Source organism: Cynocephalus volans, chromosome 15, assembly GCF_027409185.1.
Source record: "Cynocephalus volans isolate mCynVol1 chromosome 15, mCynVol1.pri, whole genome shotgun sequence".
Classification (NCBI taxonomy): Eukaryota; Metazoa; Chordata; class Mammalia; order Dermoptera; family Cynocephalidae; genus Cynocephalus; species Cynocephalus volans.
In genome coordinates, this window is record NC_084474.1 from 15,295,777 (window position 1) to 15,307,797 (window position 12,021).

Sequence of the window (12,021 nt, forward strand, 5' to 3'; positions counted from 1 at the left end):
ATATGTCAAGCATCTCTCATTCAACTAATAGTAATATCATCAACAACAGCAACTCTCATTTATTGAACTTGTGCTATGTATCAGCCATAAAGTGACAACAAACGTCTAGGACTTTCTCCTGACTGGCATCTATTCTCCCTTTTTCTGGTAGCAGAACCTCATCTGTCCTCAGTCTGTCTATGGTGGGATCTACCCTGGACTCCTGTCCAAAACTTCAGCTGTGAATGCATGACTCAGGCCTACTCAGCCAGGAATGCTTGACAGGTGGAGAGACACAGAGGTGGCTAAAAGAACACAGCAACCGTAAGGCAGGGTAGATGAGCAGCCAACACTGGTACAACTTACTTTATGTAACTGAAAGAGAACAAGGATGGACAAAACAGAGGCTGAGGCCAGCTGCCCCAATAAAATTCACAATCCATTGTAGTTTCTAGACCAGAACCAGCTTGCAGGTGTGGAATCCACTAATTAAATGAGAAGTCAGGTCCTCAGAAAGGTGCCTGCAACACGAGAACAACTATATTTGGGGATGATTTTTGCAATTCTTCACCAAAGGTCCTTATGCAATCAATTACTTGCGAAATCAAGTCCTTTGGGGAAAGAATACCCATCGATTTTTTGTGTTGATAGGTTTATTATTAACATATAAAAAATGCACACATCTAAAGTGTATAATTTCATAAGCCTTAACATATGAACACATCCATGAACAATCATTAAAGGCAAGGTAATGTACATAACTACCACTCCCAAAGTTTCCTCAAGCCCCTTGGCAGTCCCCCAGCCCTGTCCCCAGGCCACCACTGATCTGTTGTCTGTCACTATTTATTAGTTTGCATTTTCTAGAATTTTATATAAATGGAATCATGGAATATATACTCTATTCTGCCTGGCTTCTTTCACTGAGCATAATTATTTAGAGATTTTGTGTAAATTAGCAGCTCATTCTTCTCTTTCTCTTTTTACTGTTGGGGAGCAATGTGTAGAAATAGTTTAATAATTCGTTTATCTATTTACCTACCGATGAACATTTGGGTTCTTTCCAGTTTGGGACTATTAAAACCAAAGCTATTATAAGCATTCACATACACATCTTCACAAAGACAAGTGCTTTTATTTCTCTTGGGTAAGTATCTAGGACTGAAAAAACATGTCAGAAAAACTGACAAACTATTTTTGAAAGTTGTTGTACCATTCAGCACTCCATCAGCAGTGTGTGAGAATTCCAGTTCCTCCAAATCCTCACCAGCACTTGATATGGCCAGTCTTTTTCATTTTAATTATACTAATAAGTGTGTACAGGTGTATCTCTGGCTTTAATTTGCATTTTCCCAGTGAACTAAGATGTTGAGTATCTGCCTGTGCTTATTTGCCATCATGTGTCTTTTTTGAAGAGATGTCTACTCAAACAGTGTGCCTATTTTTAAGTTAGATTGTTTATTTTCTTACTACTGGTTCAAGTATTTTTTTATCAAATATATGATTTGCAAATATTTTTTTAAGCAAAGTTCTTATTTTGATGATGTTTAAGATATCAGTTTTTTTTATTTTTTATTTTTTTATTTTATTTTTTTGAAACATAATTTATTATACATATCCATGGGGTACAGCATTGAGTATCAATACTTGTGTGCAATATGTGATGCTCAAATCAGGATGATAATATATACAACATTGCACAATGTAATCATTTTGGGGGGCCCTTTACCAATTTCTCACTAACTTCTCTTTCCCCTTTCCTACTTCTGGTAGCCTCAGTTCTATTCTCTCTTGAAATTTCAGCATATTATTGTGATTATTGCATCTTTCTTTCTCTCTTTCTTTAATTTATTTGTTTATTTTTTAGCTCCCATTTATGAGTGAGGACATGTGGTATTTCTCTTTCTGTGCTTGACTTATTTCACTTAATATTATTTTCTCTAAGTTCATCCATGTTGCTGCGAATGGCAGTATTTCATTCTTTTTTATGGTGGAGTAGTATTACACTGTGTAAATATACCACATTTTCCTTATCTGGTCATCTGACAATGGACATTTAGGTTGGTTCCAGCTCTTGCCTATTGTAAATAGAGCTGCAATAAACATGGGAGTACAGGTATCCCTTCAATATGATGTTTTCCATTCCTTTGGGTATATATCCAGTAGTGGGATTGCTGGATCATATAGTAGTTCTATCTGTAGTTGTTTGAGAAAACTCCATACTGTTTTCCATAGTAGCTGCACTAATTTACAGTCCCATCAACAGTGTAGGAGGGTTTGCCTTTCTTGACATCCTCACCAGCATTTTTTGTTCTCTGTCTTTTTGATAATATCCAGTCTAATTGGGATGAGATGAAATCTCAGTGTGGTTTTGATTTGCATTTCCCTGATGCTTAGAGATGTTGAGCATTTTTTCATCTATCTGTTGGACATTTGTCTGTCTTCCATTGGAAAATGCCTATTCAGCTCCTCTGCCCATTTTTTAATCAAGGAATTTGGTTTTTAAGTGTTGCTTGAGTTCCTCGTATATTCTGGATATTAATCCTTTGTCAGATGCATAGTTTGCAAATATTTTCTCAAACTCTGCAGGTTGTCTTTTTGCTGTGTTGTTTCCTTTGCCATGCAGAAGCTTTTCAGTTTGAGATAATTCCATTTCTTTATGTTTGTTGGTGTTGCTTGTGCTTTTGTGGTTTTGTTCACAAATTCTTTGCCCAGACCTACTTCCTGAAGTGTGTCCCCTGTGTTTTCTTTTAGGAGTTTTACAGTGTCAGGCCTTATAGTAAGTCATTAATCCATTTCGAGTTGATTTTGGTGTATCGTGAGAAGTACGGATCTAGATTCATTCTTCTACATATGCATGTCCAATTTTCCCAGCACTATTTATTGAAGAGGCAGTCTTTCCTCAATCTATGTTCCTGTTGTCTTTGTCAAGATCAGCTGGCTGTAAGTAAGTAGGGTGATTTCTGGGTTCTCTGTTCTGTTTCATTGGTCCAAGTGTCTGTTTTTATACCAGTACCATGCTGTTATGGTTACTATAGCTTTAGGGTATAGTTTGAAGTTAGGTAGTGTTATGCCTCCAGCTTTATGTTTTTAATTTTTATTTATTTATTGCTCAGGATTGCTTTAGCTATTCAGAGTCTTTTGTTGTTCCATATGAATGCTAAGATTGTTTTTTCTGTTTCTGTGAAGAATGTCATTGGTATTTGATGGGGATTGTATTGAATCTGTAGATCACTTTGGGTAGTATGAATATTTTCACAATGTTAATTCTTCCAATTCAAGAGCATGGAATGTCTTTCCATCTTTTTGTGTCCTCTTTAATTTATTTCAGCAGTGATTTATAGTTCTTATTGTACAGATCTTTCACCTCCTTGGTTAAAATGATTCCTAGGTATTTTAATGTTTTGACGACTATCGTAATGGCTTGCTGTCTTGATTCTTTTTCTACTAGTTCATTACTGTAGTATAAGAACAATACTGATTTTTGTGTGTTAATTTTTTGTACTGTAACTTTGCTGAAATAATTTTCAGCTCTAAGAGATTTTTGTAGAGTCTTTAGGTTTTTCTATGTATAGGATTATTTCATCTGCAAACAGGGACAGTTTGACTTTGTCTTTTCCAGACTAGATGCCCTTTATTTCTTTCCCTGCCTGATCGTTCTAATCAGTACTTCCAATACTATGCTAAATAGGAGTGGTGACAGTCAGTATCCTTGTCTTTTTCCTGTTCAGGATGATACTGGTAGTGGGTTTGTTGTATATGGCTTTTACTATGTTGAGATACTTTCCTTCCATACCTAATTTGCTTAGAGTCTTTATTATGAAGCAATGTTAAATTTTGTCAAATGCTTTTTCTGCATCTATTGAGATAATCATGTGGTTTTTGTACTTGATTTTGTTGATGTGATATATCACATTTATTGATTTGTGTATGTTGAACCATCCTTGCATCCCTGGGATGAATCCGACCTGATCATGGTGTATAATTTTTTTTTAAGTGTTGCTGTGTTCTGTTTCCCAATATTTTGTTGAGGGTTTTTGTGTCTATGTTCATCAGAGATATTGGCCTATAGTTTTCTTTTTTTGTTGTATCTCTGTCTGATTTTGGTATGAGGGTGATGCTGGCCTCATAGATTAAGTTTGGAAGAATTGCCTCTGTTTCAATTTTTTGTAATGATTTGAAGAGAATTGGTATTAGTTCCTCTTTAAAGGTTTGGTAGAATTCACAGTAACTCAATCTGATCCTGGGCTTTTCTTTGTTGACAGACTGCTGATTACACTTCAATCTCATTGCTTGTTATTGGTCTGCTCAGGATTTTTATTTCTTCTTGATATCAGATTTTTTCATAGATGATGTTTTTGGTATCCTGTCTAGGGACTTTTTGTCTCAGTCAAATCACAAAGATTTACTCCTATAATTTATAGAATGGTGGTAGAGGGGGTGATGAATCAGTGAGCCTTCCTCCTGAAAGTTTCCCCCAAGAAAAGAGGCCCCCAAATCCAGAAAGACTTATTCCAGCATACTATCCACATCTCCCACTCTAGGCCTGAAACCCTCCTTCTTCCAGTTGCTGGAAGTATTAATAGCCACCCCTCCCAGGTGGGTCCATTTCTGGGACTTGCCCTTGGCTGGAGACTTCTGCCCCACTCAGAGTCAATCCTTCTTGGGGACAGTTCACATCAAATGGTACATGAACTGCAGCCTGATGTCATGTCAGGGCAATTATGAAGGGCCATATTAACTCCAGAGCCCAACTTCAGGTTCTTCAGAGGTTTTTGTTTAAACTCAACTACACTTCAACATCTCTGTCTGTCTAGTCTCACTTTCCCCACTCTCTCACAGGTGTTAATTTTGACAGAAGTCTGCAAACAATAAACTTCTTGCATACAAATCTCTCTGTGAGTCTGCTTGCCAGGGACCCCACCTTCAGCAGCTACCTTGAGTTGCAGGGATCTGTGAGTGACAGAGGTCTGCTGGTCTCTGTCTGTGGGAATAGAAGTTTTCCAGCTGACATGTCACTAGTTCCTCATCTGTGCATCACCACAGTCCTTCTCCTGATGTGCATGAGTCTCTGCAGGCCACGGTCTCTCCAGACTCCACTATGTTTATCTGGTCCTCACTGCAGGGCTCTTTGTCACTGGAGGCTCCTTTCCAACCTAAAGAGAAAATATTCCTGCAAGCTTTCTCCTCACTAACCCCATCAGAGCCCACATGCCCCTCACACCCTTCAGGATCTGCCTGGATGTTTTTTTGCACTTCCCCTTTCACCATGTTAGGACATAGCATTTGTCCCTTTGGCTATGTGAAGATGCAGCAAGAATGCTCTCACCAGACACCAAATGCCGGAGACTTGGTCTTGGACTTCCCAGCCTCCAGACCTGTGAGAAAATAAATTTCTGTTCTTTATATTTAAAAAAGGAAAGAAAGAGCCATTCATGGATTACTGGATTAATAAGTTAATGGATGAATGGGTTATCATGGAGGTGGAACTGGTGGCTTTATAAGAAGAGGAAGAGAGACCTGAGCTAGCATGTAAGTATGCTCAGCCCCCCTCACCATATGAGGCCCTGCACTACCTCAGGACTCTGTAGAGAGTCCCCACCAGTAATAAGACTCTCACCAGATGTGGCCCCTCCACCTTGGACTTTCCAACCTACAAAACTGTAAGAAAGAAATCTGTTTTCTTTGTAAGTTACCCAGTTTCAGGTATTCTGTTGTAAGCAACAGAAGACAGACTAAGACAGCTCATGACTACAAAGTATAAAACATATGAAAAGACAAACCAGAAACCAACATATGGAAAATTTCATACTCATGAAACTAATAATGTGCTGTTATAAAAAGCATCAGGTGAGGAACTTTGGAAAAGTATATTATAATTGAGACTGAGAGTTAAAAAAATACAGAGGTGAGAAAACTAAAAAAAGAATCAGTTAACTGGAAGATATACTACAGGAACTCTCCCAGGGCACGACCCAGAGTAAAATAAATTAAGATAACAAAGAAGTTACAGGAGAGGGCAGAATGGGAAACTTAACTAACATCAAATAACAGTTCCCAATGGAGAAAACAGAGTGTGGTAGAAAGGTAATATTCAAAGAGATTAAGGCTTAGAGTTTTGCAGAAATTAGGGAAGATATAGACTTCATATAGAAGAGACCCATATAGTAGGATATTTTGTAAGAATCCACACTTAGTATAGTTGAAGTTTCAGATCAAGGACAAAGAGAAAATGCAAAAATTCTCTATAAGGAAAAATCAAAATAGGAATAATTGATTAATTCAAAATTATTAAATAATTCAAATTAATAGCATACTTCTCATCTGCAGTGATATATTTCAGAAGATAAAAAAAAATCTTCAAAGCCTTAAAGAAAAATTATTGTAAACCTAGACAAAGTATTATTACTAAAGTATGAGGCCAAAATAAAGACAATTTAAAAAATAAAAGAACTTAAAAATGTTTACTGCTTATAGATATTTTCTGAGAATACTACTAATGGTTGTACCTCTGTAAAAATAAAAAATAAACCAGAAGGACAATGAGGGATGAAAAAAGATCAGCCAAATATGATGTACATAAAAGAAAAAAAAGTGAAAAGAAATAAGGGAGAAAGGGAGAGGCCAGATTAGGAATCAGGAGATTGGCTGTGCTATGTGTCTTTGGGCAATTTATTTTCCTGTCTCTGAGCCTTGGTTCTTCCATCTGTGAAATGACAGGATTAGGTATTAACTCACAACTTATTTGAGAAACAACTGCACACAGCTTTCTTTATTGATATCTTGAATTATTTCTCTTCCATGTTGTTATTTAGGTTTCATAGCCTCTTTCTCCTCCTATATTTGATTTATATTCTCTACTTAAGATTCTTCCTGTTCCTTACAGTCCTGCCCAGCAAACATTCACCAACACTAGCCTGTTGCTTGATTGCAATGACAGAAATATGTGCACATGTGTAACCACACACATGCACACTGAAGAGTGTGGCCATCCAGCTCCATAGCCAGGGTATCCATCCTTCAAGAACATAGCAATCATGCTTTGTTAGGTTATGGTGGGGCAGCAATCAATCAACCTCCAAATCTCAGTAGCTTAAAACAAACAACCAATGTTTATTTCCCATCACACTTTATGTCCACCGTAGGTCTGCTGAGGGCTCAGCTCTTCACAGTTCCCACTGCAGATGTTTCAGTGGCCACTGTATTGAAACATGTTGGTCAGCATCAAAATAAGAAAGAGAGGAATGCAGATCTCCTGCTGGCACTTTAAGTGGCACTTTAAGCTTCTGTTTTCATTCACATTTCACTGGTCAAACAAGTCACATGACCACACCTAACTTCCCAGGGGCAGGAAGGGCCCTACTATATGTCCGGAAGGAGAATCAGAAATATCCACTGGTTAGCAGAAATAACTACCACAGGGGGAACAGGGTCATTTCCTCTTCACATTTTGAAGTACATTCTGGGACAGTCTAGCTTAATCTCTTTCTGGACCTAGGTTTTCTATAAAAAGGCTTTGATTTTCCATTTTTCACATAGTTCATTCTGCCTAGAAACATTCATTTCACCCTGAAACATACCACAAGATGCTAATTCCCCTTTGACAAAAAGGAAACAGGCCATCTCTTCTACCAGGAGATCGAGTGTTGCCAGAGGGAAGGGTTCCTTTCATTCTTTCATGATGAACCTGTGAACGAGAAAACAAACATAATTAATAACAATGAGAAATTTTGCTATATTAAATTCTCAATAAAACCTGCACAATTTTTAAATTCTATAAAATACCATATAAAGGTTTACCAGTTATCAATAACAGAACATGTGACCAAATTTTGATTAAAAAATAATCCTCATCTCCTTATCAGTGAAACACAAGAACAAAATTTTTATATTTTTAACTTCATTAAATCATCATATTTTAATTTCTTTCTAAATATTAGTTAAAGTCCATATAAATATGTATCCTGTTTGTTGGTTTGTGGTTTGCTGCTTGCTTGAGTTAGTCTGTATTGTGAATTTATGGTCATGTAAACCTGATTTTAAATCCTGATTCTGCTCATTAATAACTCAGTTAGTTGCCTTTGTAACTTACTATGCCACACTGAACCTCATTTTCTTCACTTAGACAATTCGGATAATAATACTCTCCTAGGGGGGTTAAAAGGATTAAATGAAGACATGTTTATAAAATATCTGGCACAGTGCCTGGCCCAGTACACAGTAAACATTAGAACTTCTCCCTCCTTCCATTTCACTTAGGCAAGACTGTGCTCCCCTGTTCAGATCACATCCTGAAATAGCCATGGAAAATAATGAGTAATTAGGGAACGTAAAACCAGAATAAACAAAATTCCTGAAGACATTCGTTTTGCAGAATGTCAGTAATTCAATCCAGAAATTAATTCTGTACCTCTTAAATTCCTATGGTGTTTGTTTCCATAGTTCTTGAACTGCATTCCCCCAAAGTCCACAGAAGTGGCAACCCACAGGAAGGTCTGGGCTCATGAATCACGATGTGTAGTTACCTACTCAGGTTTCTACTGTACTCTGCGTGAGAGGTGACTGAGCACCCAGAACTCCCGGGAAGAGAGAGCTGGCGGCTAGTTCCCTGTAGCCACTGACTTCTCCTACACCTCATGCCAGTTGTGCCATTTCTCTTTTTTACATAATTGATTTGTATCAATTCATAATCCTCTCTTCTTCTATCTCTTTGTCTCTCTCCTTTCTACCTCCTCCTCTTTCCTAGTTTCTTATGAGATCTATTTTCTCAATTTTCTTTCTTACCATTTACCACTGGTAATTTATAGGTCACTTATTTCACATCACCATCCAACTGCCACTCTTCCCACAATATGCTGTCCATTACCTACTGTGAATATCAAGACTTTCCTTCCATTCAGACTCATATAATCCCAGAATCAGAAGCCATCCTTTGTCCTCTGCATGAACCTCTTCCACAAGTCTTCATGGATGACCGTCATTGACAGAACACCCAAAACATAGAAACTTCTGTCTTCAGGATGCCATTCATGACATTGTCAGGGAGACTTAATATTTAGAAAGATCTTCTGGGCACCGGGGAACAGTCTAAGGCCCCAGAGGAAAGGAGAGTGCCCACAGGCCCAGCAGGTGCCAGGGTAAGACAAGACCCATGTGTCACCACAGCTCAGTCTATGGCCATGGAAAAGTGGCACAGGAGCCAAGGTGGTATAATATAGACACCACCACACCTACTGTCACTGCAAGGACAGTTCACCACCACAGTAGCAGCTAGGGCCACTCTACCGGCAACCTGGCACTTGCTTGACTACAATGATATAAGAAGAATCACCAGTAGAGCCTGCAAATAGAGGAGGAAATTTTTATCCTCATAGCCAATACTCATATTCAGAGTAATAGAAGAAGCAAGTCCTCTATGAGATGACTGGACATCAATGAAAAAATACTAGAACAACAAACAAATAAGAAGATTTGACACCACTGAAGTAGTACAGTAATGCACAAATTCCAGACCCCACAGAACAGAGAATCCTTGAAATGTCTGAAAAGGAATTCCGAGCAATGATCTTAAGAAAACTCAAAGAGATAAAAGAAGACAATTAGAGAACACAATGAAACAAGAAAAAAACATCCAGAATATTAAGGAGGAAATTTACAAAGAGATTAATACCTTAGAAAGACCTTCCATATATTTACACTGAATTTACCTCCCTGCTATTTCTACTGACTGATTACACTGAGTATACTAGAAACCTTTTCCTCATGATAGTCTTTTCAGGAATGAAAATACTAGTTTTATCCCTATGAGTCTCCTTCTGCTGCAGAAACATATTCTCATTTTTTTTCTTGTTTGTTTGGCCCATGATTATAATCTGTCTGTATAAATGTAATATTCTTTCTGGGCCCTAGATCTTGAACCAATCTCCATGTTCTCCCTCCCCACACCATATGCTGAAATAATGTTAAATGTATGAGTCTATCTAACATCCAGGAAATTTAATATGATTTCAGAAGACAGACAACCCAAGCCCACTTCTCTCTGACTGTTCCCCAAAGATGCAACATCACCCTACAGGTAGAAAAGATTGAATGTACAAACATACAACAGCCAGACCATATAGAAAGGTCTTCAAAAAGTTCATGGAAAATGCACATTATGAAAAAATTGTGCATGGATATCAAAAATTTTTTGCACCAAAGTAAACTCCTACTAACTTGCTACAACATGTCTAAACAGGGTCTAGTTTGAGGCACTCAGGAGTATAAGACATCAGTTTGAGAATAGTCCCTCTCAGAGCAACATGAATTCTGCTAAACTTGAAGCAAGAACAAACATCAAATTCATGGTGAAGGTTGAGTGGAAGAATGGTGAAATCACTGATGCTTTATGAAAAGTTTATGGGGACAATGTCCCAAAGAAATCAGCAGTTTATAAATGGACAACTCATTTTAAGAAGAGACAAGATGATTTGGAAGGTGAAGCCTGTGGTGGCAGACCATCCACATCAATCTGCAAGAAAAAAACTTAATCTTGTTCATGCCCTGATTGAAGAGGACTGAGGGTTAACATTAAAAGCAATAGCTGACACCATGGACATCTCAACTGGTTCAGCTGACACAATTTTGACTGGAAAAAAATCAGAGTTGAGCAAACTTTCTGTTCAATGGGTGCCAAAACTGTCACGCCAGATCACCTTCAGACAAGAAAAGACAAGAAAGACAGAGCTATCAATGAAAATTTTAAACAAGTGGAACCAAGATCCTGAAGCATTCCTTTGAAGAACTGTTAACAGGAGATGACTCATGGCTTTACCAGTACAATCCTTGCAACTGAGCACAGTCAAAGCAAAGGCTACTAAGAGGTGGAAGTGATCCAGTCAAAGCAAAAGCAGACGAGTCAAGAGCAAAAGTCGTGGCAACAGGTTTTGGGGATGCTCAAGGCATTTTGCTTGTGGACTTTCTGGATGGTGAAAGAACAATAACATCTGCTTATTATTGAGAGTGTTTGGAGAAAGTTAGGAAAGCTTTAGCAGAAAAACATCCAGGAAAGCTTCACCAGAGAGTCCTTCCCTACAACAACAAAGTCGTGTTCATTCCTCTCATCAAACAAGGACAATTTTGTGAGAATTTTGATGAGAAATTATTATATATCCACCTTACATTCCTGATTTGGCACCTTCTGACTTATTTTTGTTTCCTACTCTTATAAAATTTGCAGTGATGTGGTTAAATTCCCAGGACCCTCAGTTCCTTAGGGATGGACTAAATGGTTGGTATCATTGCTTTAAAAAGTGCCTTGAACTTGATGGAGCTTATGCTGAGAAATACAGGTTATATTTTTTATTTTCATCTTTAAATTCCATTTTACATGAACTTTTTGAAGTCCCCTCATATAAAAATAGAACTCTGACCCATAATGTGCATCAACCATCCCAGGAAACCAAGCCCTTATCTGTAGCAACCAGGCCAGAAAGCCAGTCTCTAGTCACAAGTCAAACTTGTAGGAAGTCAGACTACTATCTCCATTAATAATCCAGAAAGCCAAACAATGTCCCCTGATAATTATCAGGCCAAAATGACCAGGACTTCATTAATAACTAATAGCTTCCCTAATTTTTGTCCCCACTTCCAACTTAGGATCAACCCAAGAAGGCCAAATATACACGCCTAACCATCACATAGTGCCCCATGTCTAGTTAGCTGCCTTCAGCTTCCCCAGGGCAACAGCCTCCACCACGACATACCTGACACCTTTCCTTTTTTACTGTATAAAGCTTTCTCCTTGCTCTGCCTGACTTTGAATCTCTCTGCCAAAACACAGGTGGCTGACTCCTCGCTATAACAGGCTCTAAAGAAATAGACTTTGCTTGTTCCCATTTGGCTGGTCTTCATTTATTTCCACAGGCAGGAGTTTAATGGAATAAAGGGGGGATTTTTCCACGGGGGAAATATAGATTTTTCTATATGGGGAAAACATATCACAGAGACCGAAATTGTTTCCTAATTAACACTGGGATGTACGTAAGAATTAATCTGGAAAGG